We start from the raw sequence: 20,194 nt of genomic DNA on the forward strand, positions 1-20,194 counted from the left end.
CACTAACTGGGAAGTTGGCTTAGCATTAACTTTCATAAGAACATTTTGGCCCGGAGGCATCTGTATTACAATTTCTTTCTTGGCTTAATAAAAGGTATCACATTATCTACCTGGTCAATCTCTATTGGCTTTCAAAATAGAGACATGGAAAAACCTAATAAGCCTCATTAGGATATCTGCTTTAAAAACAACAGGCTGCCTCATTTAGCATGTTGCTTTGAAATGTCCCAGCAGAGCTGGGTGGTCACTGCTTGAATACAGGTATTGCTAATTCGGGATCTTTGTGTCTGGGGTAGCTCTGAAAAAAAAAAAAATCGTAATGTGTAGGTGGAATTTTAATACACAGGGGATCAAACCTGATTGTTGTATTTTGTTTTTGTTTTCCTTCTTTCTTTCCTTTAATCCCACTTTTTGTCCACATGGCCATGTGTGAGAGATGGCTTGATTTTCTTGATATGGTTCAGCCATCCACAGCTGGAATTCCAAAGACTGAAAATGTCTTTAAAATCAACACAACTCAGGGAGCCTCAGAGAACAAGTTTTCCTTTGTTGTAGGGTATAGTATTATTTGCTGTAGGTTTTTTGATATACATTCTAAATTAGGCCTGCAAAGGCATGCTTCATCTTTAATTCATCACTCTCAGCTGAAAGAGATTAGCAATGTCTAGCACGCACCCCTCGTATGGTGCTGACCTCATCAAGTATGGCCTGAAATTAATTAGCCTCATTCATTCCAAATGGAAAAGGATAATGGAGCAGCATTTTAGAGATGACCATCACAAATTGTTTGCAGCATATTTAAAAGACCCCTATTTTCAAACCATGTAGATTAAAATTCTTTCCAGGGCCAGAGTTATCAGGGACTCAAAGCAAAGGCTGGTCAGGTTTCGTGTCTGTACGTGTGTGTGTGCGCATGCGTGTGCGAGTGTGCGTGCCTACCGAGTTGTTTATTGTACGAGTGTTAGAGCCTGTGGATGGACGTGTCCGTGTCCGTGTCTAGCTGGCTTTGCTGTCTAGCATGACACCTGGAATACTTGACCAACAAAAATCGGATTTTTAAAAAATCTGGTGTTTAATACTGTTTTAAATGGTCCAGTAATAGAATATGTTAGTGGATCTTTTTTGTTGTTGTTGTTACCATGAAGTGGGCATGCCAGCATAAACTTTGCTATTTTCCAGTAAGAGGCTATTCATCCTCCAATTTAGAAACAGAAAAGCCTCTTAAAGAAATGCACAATTTTTCTATTTTGAGTTATTTTTGAAACTTTCTATGACTTTTCCCAGTCTTGATTGTTTGATCGTATTTCAAAACATGATTGAGGAACTAACTTGGATTAGAGAATCACTTAAATTTACCATCTTTCTAAGATTAGCTGATTTTTTCCCCTTTTGGGGATTGACTAAGGGAGGCCAAATTTTTGAATATCAAAACTGCTTTCTTTTCTAGCCAAAAAAATCTTGACCGGGGTTCTTTGGGATTCTCAAAGATGCTGTAAAGTTTATTTTTATGAACAGTCATTTGGGGACTACAGATTAGAAGAAAGGAAAAAAAAAAACATGACATTTTCTGTTTTTAGGTTTTAATTTTTAGAATACTGTAAAATGTGGTCAATTTATGAAAAGGTATTAGTAGTATTTGGGGGAATTTTATCTAATGCACATTTCCTAAGGAAGAAATAATTAATCCCAGAATAACTTTGTTTAGATAAATTAAGAGGGAGATATTCAAAGTAATGTAACTAGAAAGCTTCCACTTAACTGTTACGGTGAAAAATGCACTTTTAGGCAAATAATCTTTTTAGGGTGCATTGATATATTAATCTCCATATGTAAGTTATTTAAGATTATTTCATCTTATAATAAAAAAGAAACTGGAATCATGTTGTCCCTATCTCTGCAAATGTAGGATTTAGAAATTTCTCTAAGCTCACTTTTGCCTAATTTTCTCATCCCAGAAGGCCCCTTTATCTAATGGGCATATATCATTTAAGTACAAGATCATCAATCACAAACTGTGAACCTATCATTTTGACATAAAAGATCTATCCTTAAATCTCTTCAAACCTCTAGCATATAATTTAAGGAAATTAGCTAGTTTAAAGTCTGGATTTCTGACTTCTGGGGGATGAAATGCAAAAATGAAGGAAGCTTGAATTATACAAATTTGATTTTAAAGTCACAGTTCAACTGAGCCAGTGATAAAAGATGATGCAGTGCAGATCTTGAAATGTTGACAGAAATAGATAACTTTGTAATTATCATCTGGTCAGTTTGGAATTTCATGGTTAATAAACATAGTATGAAATAAAGACAGATATTTGCAAAAATAGCTTGACTCCTTAAAGCACATTACCCCAAATATATTTTCCCCATAATTTTTTTATTATTAAGACAAAGAAATGGATACATTGCATAATATTGCTATTTGCTCAAATACCGAACACTATGTCTCCATTTTTATTTAATTTTTTAAAAAAATTTTGTCAACTGAGGTGAATATGGCAGGAAAACCATAAATATAAGGATTAAGGCTTCATGAAATTGGAGTTCATTGAAATGACAAACCCAAAGTAAAACTCAGATGAACTTACCAAATTTCATTTGCTATCCACCTGAAACTATAAATCCTTTTCTGGCATTTGAGAGTAGAAAGGAGGTTCACCTAAAATTCAAACCAGGTTTTTCTAAACCTAACCCAGACTCACTAACTTTAGGTAAACTGCAGTTGTGTTACGGCTTCTTACTGAAACTTTCATCCCACTTTAGCTAATAATGAATAGATGATGGGCCAGGGAAAGAGAACCAGAAGATGTTTTTGGAGTTGCTGTTTTGTCCCCCCTCCCCATATTTCCTGTAAAGGTCAGAAGTAGGAAAGAACTGTATATGAATCAAATTTTCAATGATGTATGTGGAAAGATGAATTGACAGTAAAATATACATAGGATTTTAAAAAAGGGATTCTTTAAAAAGGAGAATCCTGACAAAATACTGTTAACCAACATTTCTCAAGTGCTTACTATAATCAGGCACCTTACATGGAGTGATTCTACTTGGTTTACCATAGTAGTACCAGACAAACACTATTATCTCTATTTTGCTGATAAGAAAGAGTAGGCACAGGGAAGTTACATAACTTGCTCTGCCCAAGGTTACACTTCTCTGAAGGGGATTTGAACCCCAGAATGTCTGGTTCTGGAATCTTGGCACTCCAGCACAATGCCATACTGACCCTGTGGAGGAAGTGCAATCACAATGTTGTTTGGAAAATAAACTGCTACAGACTATGAATGGGAGAGATATTTTCCATTTTTTTAAACTACTGAGAACAGTAGTTAATTTAATGGGAAAAGCCCAAGTAGAGAAAGCTCATTCTCTATTTCCCAGAAGTAGGAAGGGAGTTGACATCACAAACCTCCCAGAAGTCTTTGCTGAGCTTCCACTTGGAATACAACATATGTAGGATACCCTAGTGCTAACAGATAGAAATAGTGCAATGGAGTTAAAAAAAAAAAAAGATTCATTTATTTATTTGAGAGAGAGTGTGTGGAGGGTGGGGGGAGGCAGAGAGGAAGAGGGACAGAGAGAATCTTAAGCAGACTCTGTGCTGAGTGTGGAGCCTGACCTGGGGCTCAATCCCACGATCCTGAGATCAAGATCTGAGCCAAAACCAACAGTCTGACACTCAACTGCCTGAGCCACCCACCCTTGGAGTGGAAATTAAAGAAAAAAAGTAGAATGACCCAGTGAGAGATTGGGGAGAAAAGATGAAAAAAAAAAACTGAATAAGTAAAACTTGGAGAAGCATTAGTTAATGTAGAACTCAACAGGATTCCAGAAGTATTTAGAGAAGTGAAGGCCTAAGGGAACTCGGGTTTTTGTCAATGTCTTGCCAGATCCAGAATGAAAGCTATATTCTCTTGGACTACTGAAGAGATTTCACAGGATTTTGTTCCCTGCCACGTGTATGTTGACTTAAAGATAGGCTGAAAAAAATATGGTTTAAAAACTGCTTTACATAATATATAATGTGGATATATATTGTATTTATAATCTATAATCATAATAACGTGGAATGCTCCATAATCTTTATATTCATATTCTCATTTAATCCCCACGCTGATTTTGCAAGGTATCTATTATCGTCTGCACTTTATAGATATGGAAACTGAGGCTCAGGGAGATTATGTTGCCCGCCTGGGGTCACACAGCCTGTAGTTCCCTTGAGCGTTCCCAAGCCCAGACTCCTCCCAGAACACCACACTGGCTTCTCTTATACAGCATCCCTAGGACTTTGCCCAGAAAATGATGTCATAAAACAACTGGTTTTCGGCCAAATTCATTATGGTGCGTTACCCTCAAGGAACGTACCGATAAGAACACATTATGCCAGAATGAGACATAGCTCAGCTTCTGAAATCTGGCTGGCATCCTCTAAGAGGTGGCCCTGTCTGCTCAGCTCTTGCAGAAGCTGAGCATGTTAGGTAAACACCCGGATGTCGGCTCGGGTGTGGGAGCAAATGATAGATGAATGAACATTCAAAAACAGAATGGATCTCTCCGAAGCAGGCCCCAAGCCTCCTGTGTTTACAGTCCCCCAAATGAAATCACCTGGCTGTTTATAGGAGTCTTAGTGTTGATGAAAATACGGTTACACTCCAAACTTTTTCCTGCCAAAGGAAAAAAGTTCCAGTTTCTTTAAAAAGTACGTAAAGCATCTGATCTGAAAAGTGGCAACAGCATTTGGGACCAATTACCCAGATTAAGAGGCAACAATGTTCTGTTTACACTTTGTAGCCAAGAGCCCTTTGGCTCTGGCCCACAGGCTGGGGATTGTAAATTACAGAAATTGCAGCCTAACTTGACTTCTCTTTTGACCTAGGTGTCTGAGTGTAGAGAAAAGCAGATAGAAAAGCCCTATTGCTGTCTGCCCTAAAGCCTCAGTGGATGAGGAACTGAATGTTGTCTTCCAGGTAAGACATTTAACACATGCAATCCCTGCAATGAAAGCAATGGGTTCTTTTCTAACTTGGGGTAGGGTCTGACTATGAATACGATGTGTCAGGAGATGGCTTTTCAGTTTGCTCCTCCTCCAAAATCATTTTTGTAAAACCAGTTACAAAATAAAGGCTCCTTGACATCTTTTGATTAGTTAACCATAGCACTCCAGTTTCGCTCCATTTTCCAATATACTGTGGATTAATCAGTAACAAATGGTAGATCATGAAGTTATACCAGGAGAACCCCGCCTTTGAGTGTGGTCAGATGTAGATGGTGGCCAGTATAGCCACTGTGGGCAAAAAAAAAAAAAAAAAAAAAAAAAAAAAAAGCACCATTTGGTCCCAAACTCAGAGGCTGCTAGGGATTTGAATCACTTGGGCTTGAGATGTAGTTTCCTCCCTTTACAAAGGAGGACCAGTCCCCACTTGGCATAACCCTGATAATTCCAGAAGTTTCCTTGAAAATTTTTGTCTTTCTTTTAACATGATCCTGATGTTAAGGGCCTGACCTTGTCAAGGGAAAGGAATCACAAAGGTCAAACAGCAAGGAGGAGACACGTGAGGCACAGGCCTGCCCAACACAGAGGTGGAAAAGACAAGCCATTATTTTACTGATAGGCGGAATCCGTATGTGTTCAGAGATTTATGATCTAACCATTCTAATACCACATTTAGACCATCAAATTGGAAATATCCACAGGCAAGGATAGAGGTCTTCTTTTTAAAGTTCTATACATTGGGTAGTCATTTAGATGAAAACATGATTGAGGTGGTGATTGTGGAGTATTATGGGAATCTTGATGTTCAAAGCATTTTTCTGACTCAATAATCCAGTGTCCACTTAAAGGAGGTTGTCTTTTGAGACAACTCATATTTGATGCCACTTCTAGTTCCCTCTAGTGTCAACACATTTTTTTCTGAGAAAAACTGATCAACAACCAACAGGGATTTTTCTGACCCTGGTTTATCCCAATAATTTATCATTTTCTGCAGTGTCAGAGCTTCCTGACATATACAATTAACTCACAAATTAACTTAGAAATGATAGTAAGCTCTCAGCTAAATGATCTAGTGGCCACTGGGGACCAGACCAATTTTCTAGAATAAGGTTAGGACTAAGTTGCTCTGGAACAATGCTAAGGTTGGTTGTGTAGAAATAGTTACTTGAGTGTGAGCAGGAATCTAGGTATGAAAGGGAAAGATTTTATCTGCCCCTGATTCCATCAGTTACTCCATCCTGTGATATTTCTTCATCTATAAAACAGGGGTAACTGGTTTTAAAAATATTTCAGAATTCAAGGTTCCATAATGGAATTGAGAAGTCATGGTGTCTTTTCATTAGAAGGGAGCTTGGGGAACACTGGTCCAACTTTTCACTGAGGCCAGAGGTCTGGAGATAGGCAGATGACCAGGCTGACACCGATTTAGTAGTTTATAAGAGTTGTAAATTTAAGGCAGGCAGCACAAAGGTGTGAAGGTCTGGGTGAAGGCTGCCAGTTTGGAGAGGGCTAGCCACCTAGAGAGATGGGAAGTCAGGGCTCGCTCACTCTCTCCAAGGTTACTACTGTTGGGAGCTTTGTTTTAAGAAATTTTTGCTCCTTCTATGGGAACAAAAATCTGTGTCTCTGGAACATCTTTTTATTGGGTTGGATGCTGTCCTCAGAAGAAACTCAACTCAACCTCATCCCTCTATCATACGACAGATTTTCAAACACTTGAACATAACTTTTGCTCTCCCCACCACCTCAAAACCACCATTTTGTTTTATTGGGAAAATTCTCCAGTTCCCCACGGGACTGGGACTCAGAGGGTTTTTTTTTTTTTGGTTGGCCATGGTTTGCCAGATTTTCTTAAGAAATGTCCAGCAACAAATAAAATACTGAGAAATCTCTTGATCAGCTCTGTCCACCACATCATGTGACTGGCTTTAAACATAGCCCTGAATTAGGGGGAGTCAAATTTCAGCCGTGGAGTCAGATCTCAGACATCTAGGGCTTGTACAGGGGATTTATTCCATTTAAGAATGTTTCATGTTTATCTCCATTAAATTGGATTTTTAAAAAAGATTCTATTTATTTATCCATGAGAGACAGAAAGAGAGAGAGATAGAGAGAGAGACAGAGACACAGGCAGAGGGAGAAGCAGGCTCCATGCAGGGAGCCCGACATGGGACTCCATCCTGGGTCTCTAGGATCACGCCCTGGGCTGAAGGCAGCGCTAAACTGCTGAGCCACATGGGCTGCCCAAATTGCATTTTGATTTGGCTTTTTGGTAGCTTACAGAGTCTGTCTCCCTCGTCTTTTGGTAAATGGACAAATGAGTTTCCATAGTGTTCTGGACAGTGGTGCAAGCAGGCAGTATAATCCATGCTATGGTTTCCTAATGCTAACAGATTTTCATTATTATGATAAAGATATTGACTATGGAAAGAGGTCATATATTCAACCTCAAACCATCATCATAGGGGTTATTTTGCTGCTCATTTTTTTCTGTGAATGCTCATCAGTGTCACCTGTGTCTTTCTTGATGCTAATCTGTTGTCTCCGTTTAGCATGGAAGGGCAGGAGAATCCCACACTTAAGTCCAGTCTCAATTAAAAAAAAAAGAAAAGAAAAGAAAGGATTCCACTTAATTTGCTTGTACTAAGCTGAGAGGGGACACTGTATTTTTAGCATGAAAGGGAGCTTAACCAAAGAATGCTAGTGTTCCTTAGTCAGATCTTCACATTGTTTAAACTTTTGCAGATTCCCCAGCATTGGGCAGACTCATTCAAAGATATGTGCTCAAAGAATTAGATGCTTTAAACGTCATCCATGGCATGGAAGTTTCTGCATTTCCCTACCTTTCCATTAACAGCAAAACGTAAGTGCTAGCATCAGGCTAGGTCTTGATTTAAGTGCCTAGCAACGTAACTCTCCCCCTCGGTTCAGCCTGGGTATATTAAATCAGGTTCTCCCTGGACTGAAAATTTAAATCTTTCGGAGATATCTTTTACATGTAATTCCCTTTGAACTTCCACCCATGCTAATTTTAAACACATTTGGTATTTTCCTCCTTCTATATGAATACAGTCGAGCTCAAAGAATGAATTTCACCAGTGTTTTCTCCTTTGTATGTGTTCAATAGGTACCCCTGAAGCAATTACCTACTGGGAGAAGTGGGAGGAGCCACTCTGTGGGAGCGGGGGCCACCAGTAATATGATCCGTGGTTGTTGTGTGTGTAAAGTGCTAATACTTTTGACAGCAGCCATCCTAAAGGGGTGTAGCGAGTCATTTGAAATTTGTACACAGACTGCCCTATCCATTACGCATCACCCATATCATACCCATAATCTCCCAAGGCAGATATGCTATTACACTCAGCGGGCCAAGGTCTGCCTGTGCTTATATACACACAACTCCCACTGACTCTGTGCCACCGAGGCACTTCAATGGGAGTTGTCAGCAGCATAAATTTAGCCCGGTACAGTCACAACCACAGCGGGCGCAGCTAAACAGAGAGACCTGGCTGTGTGTTAAAAAGGCTGAGGAAGAACAAAAAAGCTGCCAGTTTTCATAAGAAATCTTATCCCTAGAGCATTAAGAACTGTAGCCTGACACTTGCCACACTATCCTCATCCTGCAACCTGCCGATTCCAGCCTAGGACTTGGAAGCAGCTTAAACAGAGTGAGTACTTTAAAAAAAAAAAAAAAAAAAAAAAGGTCTGCTACAGGGCATCAAACTAAGCTTTGCATCCAACCTTATTAGGCAAGGGAAGAACTCCCCATAGGTGATCCTCAGAACATTCATTTATCAAAATGTAAAGGGACATCTTGGAACCATTGACCCTCTTTAAATATATAGAATATTTAAAATACATACAGCAAGGGTACAAAGATGCCCAGCTTTTGAAAGTTACCAGTCTATCCATTTGAGTCATACAGTGTCACGGGTGTTCTGATATGTAACATACATATTTTCGTGCTAATGTTAGAATTGCTGCAACTTCATGATGCCATCCATCGTGTTGTCCAATATGATTCTCTTTCTTAGGAGCTCTTTCTTGGTATTTCAGACATTCCCCACATACCTTATGAATGATCAGGTGTCACTGACCTCAAGCATGCAGTAAGTTTCAGCATTTAATTTCTACTCCAAGCCCTTGCCATTGCAAACAATGAAGCCTACCACTCCTAATCATCGGAAATGCTGTGGTTTGGTGAGCAGAGCCTAGGTTTGAATCTTTGCTTCGTGCCACACTAATTGTGTCTTGGGTATGCTGCTTGGTATCTCTAAATCCCAGTTTTCTCATCTGTATCCTGAGGTGAATATCTTCTTCATTGCAATGCTGTGTGGACAACACCAGAAAAGATGTGTGAAGCACTCAGCCCAACCTCAAAACTCCACCAATGAAATAGATGCAGGTGTCACCCGCATGATACATAGTAGGCACTCAGTAAAGTCTTTCTCTGCCTCCTTTTTCCCTCTGTTTTTCCCCAGCACAATCTGATAACTTAATTCTCATGCAAGCCTATGTATATTAAAAAAAATACTACCTTTAAATAAAATAGCTTAATTAGATAGTAATCCGTGAATGACAAATGGCCACACATTTAATAGAACACATTTAAAGCTATACTCATCCTTTGATTGTTATAGAGCAGATAAGAATGCTATATTTAAAAGTAAAATGAAAAAATAAAAAGGAACCAAATTAGACATTCAGTCAAGTCTGATTAATGGCTAATTCCAATGGAGATTTTAGCTGAGTATATATAAGATTCTTGCATCTCTGACTGTTAATGTACAGTGGTTTGGGTGACCATTTTAAGAAGTCGAATGCATAATTCATTCAAAGTACACAGAGATTTTCTTTCTTAGTTTGGAAAGACAGAAAGTCGGGCACAATTCTGTTAATGCTATAAAACCGGTATGTTTCACAGTAATGAATTTAGATATAGAAAACTATCTTTCTCTGGAATAAATTTAGCTTGCCTGTCATTTCTTCATTTTTTTTTCCATTTCTTCAATATGAAGACCTTAGTTGGGAGTAGAATTAATCATGTGTTTAAAAATTACATCACTCTAAAAGACTTCCACTCATTCTACAAAAGGTAGTCTAGGTCATTTTTAAAAACTAACGCGTTCTCAAATACGAAAAAGTGCAATAGGTTAATTTGAAAAGTATGAATAATTCAACACAGAATCACGTATTTCTTTTTACATATTTTCCTGTATAAAACTGTTGCTTTATCATTGTTAAGTAAACTCTCATTGGTGCATGTAACTTTCTGAGAGCTCTGATAGGAGATGCAACATTGTGTTTAGTGGAATAAAGTAACAACTGAAGTTTAACACATTTGGAAAGAGCATGTGCAGACCTGTGTGTGTGTGTGTGTGTGTGTGTGTGTTTAGGAACTGACTTTTTCAGTTCACAGAGTAATATTCTCTGGTTTGGAGTGGTAGTTAGAAAATGTTGACAGTTGGGGCACCTGGGTGGCTCAGTGGGTTAAGTCTCAGGCTCTTGGTTTCTGCTCAGGTTGTGATCTCCTGCTTTGTAGGACTGAGCCAGGTTCCTTGTTCAGTGGGAAATCTGCTTGAAGATTCTCTCTCCCCATCAAAATAAATAAATAAATCTTTAAAAAAGAGAGAGAGAAAATGTTGACAGTGAAAAATAACTGAACAGGATTTGTATGAAGTTCAGGGGATTTGCAGAGCTTGTATCTAAGAATTTGGTAGCCAGGGTGACAGCGCAGCCACTCTTTGTGTAATAAGATCGGCAAAAATAAAACAAGATTTACTCTAACTATAAGCTTAGGTAGTAAATTAAGCTCTGAACAGAAAATGAAATTGATAGACACTCCAAATATATACAATCAACTCCTTAAATGTTGATCTTATTAAAGAGAACAGAAAAATAATGAAATTGAGAGCTGTCTTGTGCCTTCTAACTTCACTTCCTTTTATTCAGGGCTGACCCTAGCAGCCCCTCAAGTCCGGCTAATTTTTTATCACTGAATCTTGTTTAACAGACACTCTTTTCAGAGAACGAGGTAGTCCCCCGGCTCAGCGACAGTTTGCCTCAGTTTTGCACATCCCTCCACTCAGCTAGGCTCGGCACATCATGGTATCACATCAGCCTGCATGGAATCAATTTAGGACACGACGCACTTCCTCAAAAATTAAATTCCTCACGAAAACTTAACAGGACCAACAAGAGCATCAGAAAAAGCGTTTCGGGAAAAGTGCCAGAAGTTGAGCAAAAGTGAAGACCGAATTCTCGGTATCAGAGAGAAGGGGAGGAGGGTCAGATAGGAAGAGAAGCAAAAGGAAAAGCAGGGCAGGAGGAGAGACACGAAGGAGAGAAGGGATCTAAATTAGAACAAGAGGCTATGTTTATTAATAACCTTGCTGACCCACAGGCCCCTGACACAAAATACATTAAGTATTGTTGGGACACTCTGCTCTGTCACTCCTAGGAGGAGCAACTAAAAACGTGTGGGAGACTGCAAACTTTCTGAGCACAGATAAAAAAAGAGCCACCACCACCACCACAACAACAACAAAAAAGCCAGAATACGGTGAAAGCACAGACTCACCAGCTTGAGCAGCCCCGTAGCCTGAGATCTCCTTTATTTCCTGCAGCACCTTCTCTGGGCACGTCTGGCAAACTAGAATTGAAAACACGCAAGACGTTTTGTTTTTCTTGATTGCAAAAACAATAACGTGTCCATTGTAGGATGTTTGGAAATTATGGAAACACATGAAGAAGAAAATAAAAATAGACTATAGTCTCACCACTTCTTCCTCTACATTTTTTTTTTTTTTTTTTTTTAGAGGCAGACAGGGAGTGGCTGAGCACAAGAAGGAGGGGAGGGACAGAAGGAGAGCGAGAGAGAATCTCAAGCAGACTCCGTGCTGGGCTGGGAGCCAGAGGTGGGGCTCAATCCCGCAACCCTGAGACCACAACTGGAGCTGATGTCAAGAGTCTGTGGCTTCACCCATTGAGCCACCCAGGTGCCCCTCCTCTACTTTTTTATGTGGATGTATTTGTATACTTGAAAAATAAGATTGAGGCCCTGCTATCATCCACTAGTGTGTGATTTGGTTTTCCCATGTGACAAGTCATAATAAGTATTTGCTCCTGTGTTGAAACTATTGTAAAACATTATTTTTATGTTGGCATTCTGCTTCCTTTATTTGTAGGTATCATGATTCAATTGAGCTCTAGTCAGGTAATCATGTTATTTATTAACTTTTTGCCTTTATAAAAATCTTTGTGTGCATCTCCATTTCTTCTGGAAATTACTAGAAGCAAGATTCTTGAGTCAAAGAGAAGAGTTTTTTTTTTGAAAAGATTTACAGAGCTGCCCTCCAAAGTGTTTATGCCAATTTATATTCCCACCTGCAGTGAATAAGAATGCAGAATTCACAAACCATCATTAAGTCTCCCCAAATTAAGATAAGAAACTTTGAATCCTATTATGATTTGTATTTTTTGATTATTTATGATGCTTTCTTCATGTTTCTTGGCTATTTGGTTTGTTTTGTGAATATGCAGTTTGCCTGTTATTTACATGTTTAGTTAAAAACTTACCAAATTGAGTTTCTGTTAAACTGTAAAACTTCTTTACATTTTAAGTTTATTAACTCTTTCGACTATCATGCCTGCGAGCATTTTGTCCATATTATCATTTGATTTTGAATTGATAATGGATTTTTAAAAAATATTTTATTTATTTATTAGACAGAAAGAGATCGAGAGAGAATGAGAGGGGAGGGGAGACACGGAGAGAGAGAATCTCAAGTAGACATGAGGTTTGATCTCATGACCCTGAGATCATAACTTGAGCTGAAATCAGAAGTCAGATGCTTAATGGACTGAGCCACTCAGCTGCCCCAATAGATTTTTAATGTATATGTTTGTAAATCCAAGTACATAGATATTTTCCATTTTTCTTTCTTCCTCTGCTTTTATGTTCAGAAAGGACTTGCACATTCCAGGGTTAGATAAATATTAATCTACATTTTTTACTTGTGCTTTTGTGGCTCTTTTTATTTTTAAAAGATGTTTAAATTTCTTATTTGTTTGGAATTTGTTTGGTCTGTGTAGTAAAAATCTATATACTGAAGCCTCTTTTCCTTACTTTCTAAATCTTGTATGTTATTGGGTCTGTTTCTGAATTTTTCAATTTTATTTATTTATCTTCATGTCTCCACTGCTTCTTCTGCCAAAACCCTCCCTTTTTATTATTACAATTTAAGACTATGTTTTCATACCCAATAACACATGTTTGTCATCCTTACAATTAGTTTTCTGGATTATGTTCCCCTCTTTGTTATTCCGTAAGAACTCATCCAGTTCAAAGTGTGAGTATACAATTTATACATTAATGTGAGGGCACTTGAAGTCCTTAATACTGAGTTTTCTGAGCTACAAGTAAAACATGCTTCTCATTTATCTTTTCCTACAAATTTCTGCCAAGTTGTAGTTTCTTTATGTAATATCTCAATATAGTCTCAAGTTTATTGATTGTTGTTGTGAATACTGTTTCTCTCTCTCTCTCTTTTAAAGATTTATTTATTTATGATAGAGAGAGAGAGAGAGAGAGAGAGAGAGAGAGAGGCAGAGACACAGGAGGAGGGAGAAGCAGGCTCCATGCCGGGAGCCCGACGTGGGACTCGATCCTGGGACTCCAGGACCATGCCCTGGGCCAAAGGCAGATTCTAAACCGCTGAGCCACCCAGGGATTCCCAATACTGTTTCTCTATTAAATTTTTTAACCACTGAGGAAAGGTGCCTACTGTCATATTTTTATTTGGCATTTGCCACTTTCCTGCTTTTTAATCTAGAGAGCTTGTCAATTGATTCTTTTGAACCATACAGGTAAATATTGTCATCTGCAAAGAATGATAATTTTGTCCTCTTCCTCAAAAATGACATAATTTCTTCATTTTTCCTGTCTTCTTGCAAAACAATAGAACTTCCAAATTATTTTAAAATATTCTTTATTTGACACCCCTCCAATATTTCACTAGTAAGTGCAATGGCCTGAATGCATTGTATTTTTTAAGAGCTCTGGCTTCTGGAAAGTGTTTTCAGCTTCAAATGGCAATCTTCCTCCTGAACCTTCTGTTCACTGGTCCCTTTGAGTGTCTCCTAGCCCTCTCTGCCCAGAACTGAACAAGTCTTACCCTTTTCTTTTCTTCTTCTTTTTTAAAAAATATTTAATTAATTAATTTATTATTTTGGAGAGAGCACAAGAAAGATTGTGAGTGGGGGCGGGGAGCAGCAGAGGGAGAGACAAAGAATCTCAAGCAGACTCTGTGCAGAGTGCAGAGCCCAATGTGGGACTTGATCTCACAACCTGAGCCAGAATCAAGATTTGGATGCTTAACCAACCGAGCCAGGCAGGCACCCCAAGTCTTACCCTTTCCTATGTAAGACTGTCCTATCTATACAGGTAACCCCACTGTTTACCTATGGATGCTTCTTTTCTAACTACCCACATTTCATTGTGAGATCATGTCTCAGACCAACACATTCCTTACAAATCGGAACCACTACTGTGTTAGTATATCATATGAAACGACCAGGCTATTTTCTCCCAACTTAAAAGTTAGTGTCTTGTGGAAGTTTTTTGTTTTTTTTTTTGTTTTGTTTTGTTTTTAAATGTTTGCATTTTAAGAAAATGCTGAACTATTTTCTCACATAGGAATTGTTTCATTTGAATTTGCTGACTTTTTGCCAGTGTAAAGTAAAAATAACCTGGGGTTTTGCAGAAACCATACAAAGAGGGTTGGTTCTATGGGTTAGACTGGTTAGAACAATGTGTGAAAACAGACTGAGAAAGAGTAACGTTCGCAGTTAGCAATGGGGGTGGTCACCTATGCAGAGGGAGAAAGATTCAGGCCTTTGGAGAGGGCCAGGCCTAATAACTGTGGGAAGTTGAATAGTCTCTATCACTCTGAGACTCCAATTCAGCAACTCTGAATTTGGGGGGGTTATTACCTGTTTTGCAAGTATAATGGGAGAATGACAGACAATGTGTGTAAAGCATCTGGTAGGACACTCGGCACCTATCAGGCACTTACTTACTAAGAGAGACTGTAAGCTCCTGGCTAGATTTGAAGGCAGGATGACAGACCATGTTATAGATAATAAAATGGAAAAACAAGACCTTTCCCTGCTACACAGAATTAACCCCAAGCATGTTCAAGAATTTCAGGATTTAGGAGCACCCGGGGTGGGGGGGAGGGGGCTCAGTGGTTGAGCATCTGCCTTCGGCTCAGGTCATGATCCCGGGGTCCTGGGATTGAGTCCTGCATCAGGCTCCCCACAGGGAGCCTGTTTCTCCCTTTGAGTATGTTTCTGCCTCTCTCTGTGTGTCTCTCATGAATAAACAAACAAACAAACAAACAAACAAACAAATAAATAAATCAGGATTTAGCTAACAGGTAGTGCCACATGTGGGGTGGGTTCAAAAGGCCTCTGGCCTCTCCCCAAGGCAGTCCTCCTCTTCTCTGTCTGGTTCGACCCTTTCTGTGAATGCCGAGCATCACTGGACCCTGCTTTCTAGCCCAGCCTGATGGAGCATGAGCTCTGAATGTTTAGATTCCCTCTGCCTCTGAGTGGGACCAGAAGGGCTCCTCATTTTGATGATATAGCAGAAGAGTCATTGTGTCCATGTGTCTGGCACTTAAGAATTTCCTTATCAGCCTACCTTAATGTTTCCAATTTGTTTGCCTGGAAAACACCCTTATTAGCATCAAACTTAGGTTTTAACAAGGCAGAATCAGAATTTTTTTTCTATCTTTCCCAAAGTGAAGCTAGCGATCTGGATTAAATCTTTTTTTTTTTTTTTTCACTCGGTGGGAGGTTTCTGTATTATTATTGTTTAAAGTCAATTATCCTTTACTTCGTGTTCTTTTTCTGTTGTTTATTTTATCCGTCCTTCTCTCCCAGAGGGGCAGAATTAAGGCCCCCATTTGGTTTTTATTAGTGTAATCAGTTAATAGCTCTTCTATAATGCTTTACTTATTGTGTTAATTTTCTGTAGTTGTGTCCAGAGGCAGCTTCCTGGAAGACCACATTTAAAAAAAAAAAAAATCTATCTTATTTCTTCTTTAATGGGTCCACTTAGCATTTATAGTTTCAGCTAAGATTATTGAACACTGTTGATTTATAAGATTATTGAAAAAATATATATAAACTGCAGCTACTATTTTAAATATATCTATGGTAATCCTAAAAATTCCATTAGTATGGTGAAAGTACAAACACTACCCCTAGTGTTTCTATTGACTTGGCTTATCACATCAATTCTTTGGATTTATCTTGAACATATTAGATGTATGGGTGTCTGCTGTTCCCATGCACACGGTGCCAGTCACTGCAGTTCTATTGTTTCAGTAGCTGAACTCCACCTCCCAGGGACCACTGTCTAATTGCTGGTGGGGATCTTTTCTTTTTAATAGGCTCCACATCTAGCACAGAGCCCAGTGCAGGGCTTGAGCTCACAATTGTAAGAGTAAGACCTGAGCTGAGATCAAGAGTCGGACACTAACCAGTTGAGCTACCCAGGTACCCTGCTGGTGGGGATTTTAATAGGAACATTTCCTACATGGACTTTCACTTTCGTACTCAGAGAGTAGTCCTCAAGTGAAAAGGGGAACTTCAAAGCTTAGCATAGGAATAAACTAACATACTTGAAGGGTAACAAAAAAGATATTTATTATACATGTGATACATTGAGCCCCCATGTTAGGTTGCATTCTGAATTAGGCCAACAGTACCAAAGCCAATAGGACATGACTCAGTGATTGGCATCATGGGTTCTGGACCTGCCTCTGGTGCCAACTGGCTCTAGACCCACCTGGGACATGGACTAGCTGCAGACCCACATCTGATGGTCCGACGGGAACTGGCTCTAAGGCCTTTTCTCTGTAAAATGAGAAGTTGGGATGAACGTTGTAAAGTTCCTCCCAGGTTTCACCCTCTATGCAATATTCAGTTAGTGGTTGTTCTGGGTGTGTGCTCAGTCAGAAGGAATCATAAGCAGGTGACTGACTCAGGATTAGAATGCTTTCCAGTCATTGTTGAGTCTTGGGAGATGAACAGGGCACTTCGCACAAAATAGGAACCCATCGATGCTTTTATAATAAATTTGTTTTTATGGCTATGCCTAAGTAAAATTCTAGTTTTGAGAACTGTCACTTGTCCAGCACAAAGGCTGCACATGGACATGGGAAAAGCACCAGAGAGAAAGTCAGAGCCCTGCCGTGTGAGCCTGGGCAAGTCACTTTCTCTCCCTGGGTCTTTCCCCCTTCATTTGCCAAATAAAGGGGATGGAGAAGAATCACCAAGGTAGCTTCTAGCTAAGGAAGTCTGTAACCTTGCAAGAATTGGCTGCTGTGCAAAGCAAATGAATAGGTTCAGATGTTCCCCCAACGTCTGGTGCCCAGAGCAGTTGGAGCCTGTTAGCTGTGATTTAATGCTTGCTGGGAAGCAGGCCGTGGGCTTGCTATGGGGAGAGGCTGGGAAGGAGAGGACAGACAGGAGATCTGTGGGCTGAAGGTTGGCTAGAAATTCTATGCATAGAAGGAAGTGAGGTCTCCTGTAATTGCCTGTTTCTGAGCTACAGAACATATCAGATGCTGTGTTTAAAACAGTGCGATGCCTAGTTAGCACAGGGCACCACCTGTTTCATCTGTCTCTGTACCCTGCCAGTGGTGGTGATGTTTGAGAACTTTCCTTTCAGGCAGTGCCATCAAAGAGGGCAATGGAAGGCAACACAGCAAAATCACGACAAAGCATATTTGAAAGGAAGAGGGAAGAAGCCCATATACATTTCAATGAAAGTATGTTTAAGGATTTCAAGGAGGAGTCTGATGCATAATTACAAAATTTAAAAAGAAAGAATCTTAACTTTGATCTGATTTTCTTCTGTAAAGCAATTAGTTCCATTATTTTTCAAGTGTGAAGCTGAAAATTCTAATGGCTGGACCCAAACAATTTCATTTGAGTCTTGGGACTTCTAACTTCCAAAAGAAAAAAAAGTTTAAAAATGTATTAAGATGATTTTTTTGCAGAGGGATTAGTGCATAAAGCATTTGCTGGTTAGCTCTCATAAAGACTACGGCACTGTAGTATAGCTGAGATTAAGAGCTAGATTTAAATCATGCAAGAGTCCAATTAATAGCACTGAACTAAGAAATCTATAAAGTTGATTTGATGGAGGGAGAAAAACTGTCAAGATATGAATAGAATTTTCCCTTCCAATTGCTGTTGAGGATTTTAATGGGAATGTATCCTACATGAATTTTAGTGTTTGTGAGACTAGTTCTCAAATCAAAGTGGAGCTTCAAAGCAGAGCCAAGGGACAAACTAACTTAGCCTGACCACTTGTGTACCAGCTAGGTAGCATAGCAAAGGTGGCTTCCAGGCTGAATTTGGCCAGAGTTTGTCTAACCTTTCAAGATCAAGAAACTTGAACTTCACAAACCAGTATGGATTTCTGGCTTCTTTTGAAAATTCTGCGAGTGTGGCACCATTTGGTCCACAGCTATACTTGGTGACAATTAGCTGCTCCCATTAGACAGGGCTCCTTCCAGTTGCCCACCATTCCCTAGCATATGACTCTAGGCTGACTTCACTGTCTTACTCATCAGCCTGACCCATGGGATAGGCACTCAGATAAGGACGTGTTACATTGGTATGTGTTATATTGATGTTAGAGGTGAATGAGTTAAAGATCTAGCACTGAGCTTAATGGTTTTCTCCAGCCTGAAACTGGAGACTCTTCTGTACTATATGCTTAGGGGGAGTCTAAGTATGCACGTTCCTATGACTTCCATATGCCCCACTGGGAATGGAGCAGGGGAGAAAAATAACCCCAATGATATCACATAGAGCCCACTGGGGAGTTGTTCGAGTTTGTTAGAGCATATTAAAATACCATACATTCACATCATCAAAAAAGTCACATCAGTCTACCTGTCTATACATTCCTTTCTGATATTAAATTATTCCATGGACTTTTCAAAATTACACCCCCTACCTGTACTCCCTCCCACAGTGAATAAACATGCTGAAGAAGTGGAGAGCAAATCAGAATAATGCACATAGGTGAAAGTCCTATAATTGAAATCATTATTGCTTAAGATACCATTGCTTTAATCAGCCCTATCATAAATCAGCGCTTTTCACAAGTGAAGGTTTAAAATAAAGTGCTGTTTAAACAGATTGGGTCCCTTAAAAGGCATGATGCAATTGGGAAGCTCCGGAAAATAGATAAAAAAGTGGTTTCTGAGCAGATACACTGGTTCCAGCATTTTATCTTCCACTTAATTTTGAAAAAAATTACCTAGTCCTTTCTTAGAAATTACATACCGGAGGCCTGTAATGGCCGAGCCTTTAACCCATTAAAAAAATTTACTCCCAGGAACAGTTAATATTTGATGTTTAATTGCTTTTTCTTGTTGGAGAGGAAAATCTTTTTCTTTCCTTCCTTTCTTGATTGACTTTTCAAAAATCACCTTGTGAGCTATAAGATGGAGAGGAGTAATTGATTTTCAAAAACTCAAGTGCGTGCACATGTATTTGCATATGCGTATGTGTATGCGTGGATATTACAACCTCCAAGGGTCAGGCACTGGGGCTTCCCTCGCAGTAACCCTGCAAGGCAGGTGTTACTATTTCCAGTTAACAGAGAGGCAGCCAAGACCCAGAGAGGTTGATTGCTTGCATGGGGTTACACAGGTAGTAGGGAGGCTGAGTCTTTTCTTATTCCTCCAACTCTGTTGCCTGCCTGTAGGGGCATGCCATACCCAGGTGTGCAGACAGCCACGACAAAGGCCATGCCAATGATCCCCATCATTGCAGTAACTAATCCTCTCAGCCTGTTTAACTGGCACCACTTTCTGGAATTTAGCAAATAATGCCACGCCATCCACAAATGTCAAAAGAGTCCAACTATGATTTGCGCCTTTTATGTGAACATTACATTGTCACTGAGCTGGGAGAAGCAGTTGAACCAACCTTAGCAGTGATGGCAGCTTGGGAGAGATTTCTTCTTGGAGAGTTTTAGGTGGATGGGGGGTGGGGTGGGAGGGTCAGATGTTCTCTTATTGGAAAAAGGCCTGCACAGAATTCAGATGACTTTCTGGGGCTCCTCAGGACTTGTTTCTAGAGAAAGAGAGGATCATGAGGACATTG

General features: G+C 39.5%; 1 long non-coding RNA gene across 10 annotated transcripts in view; it reads left to right on the plus strand.

Annotated features, from left to right (window-relative positions):
• The window catches only part of LOC112922138 (uncharacterized), a 113,653-nt gene that overhangs the window by 14,845 nt on the left and 78,614 nt on the right, over positions 1-20,194 (plus strand). For 6 of the 10 annotated variants that reach the window (XR_011997087.1, XR_003235390.2, XR_011997090.1 and 3 more), the window contains one exon: positions 4,880-4,970. This is a non-coding gene — a long non-coding RNA (uncharacterized lncRNA). Of the gene's footprint in view, positions 1-4,879; positions 4,971-7,741; positions 7,860-8,572; positions 8,665-9,052; positions 9,106-11,814; positions 11,995-12,183; positions 12,213-20,194 lie in introns of all 10 variants that reach the window. The other 4 variants (XR_011997083.1, XR_011997089.1, XR_011997088.1 and 1 more) reach the window with 2 other exon arrangements.

This window comes from Vulpes vulpes, chromosome 14, assembly GCF_048418805.1.
Source record: "Vulpes vulpes isolate BD-2025 chromosome 14, VulVul3, whole genome shotgun sequence".
NCBI lineage: Eukaryota > Metazoa > Chordata > Mammalia > Carnivora > Canidae > Vulpes > Vulpes vulpes.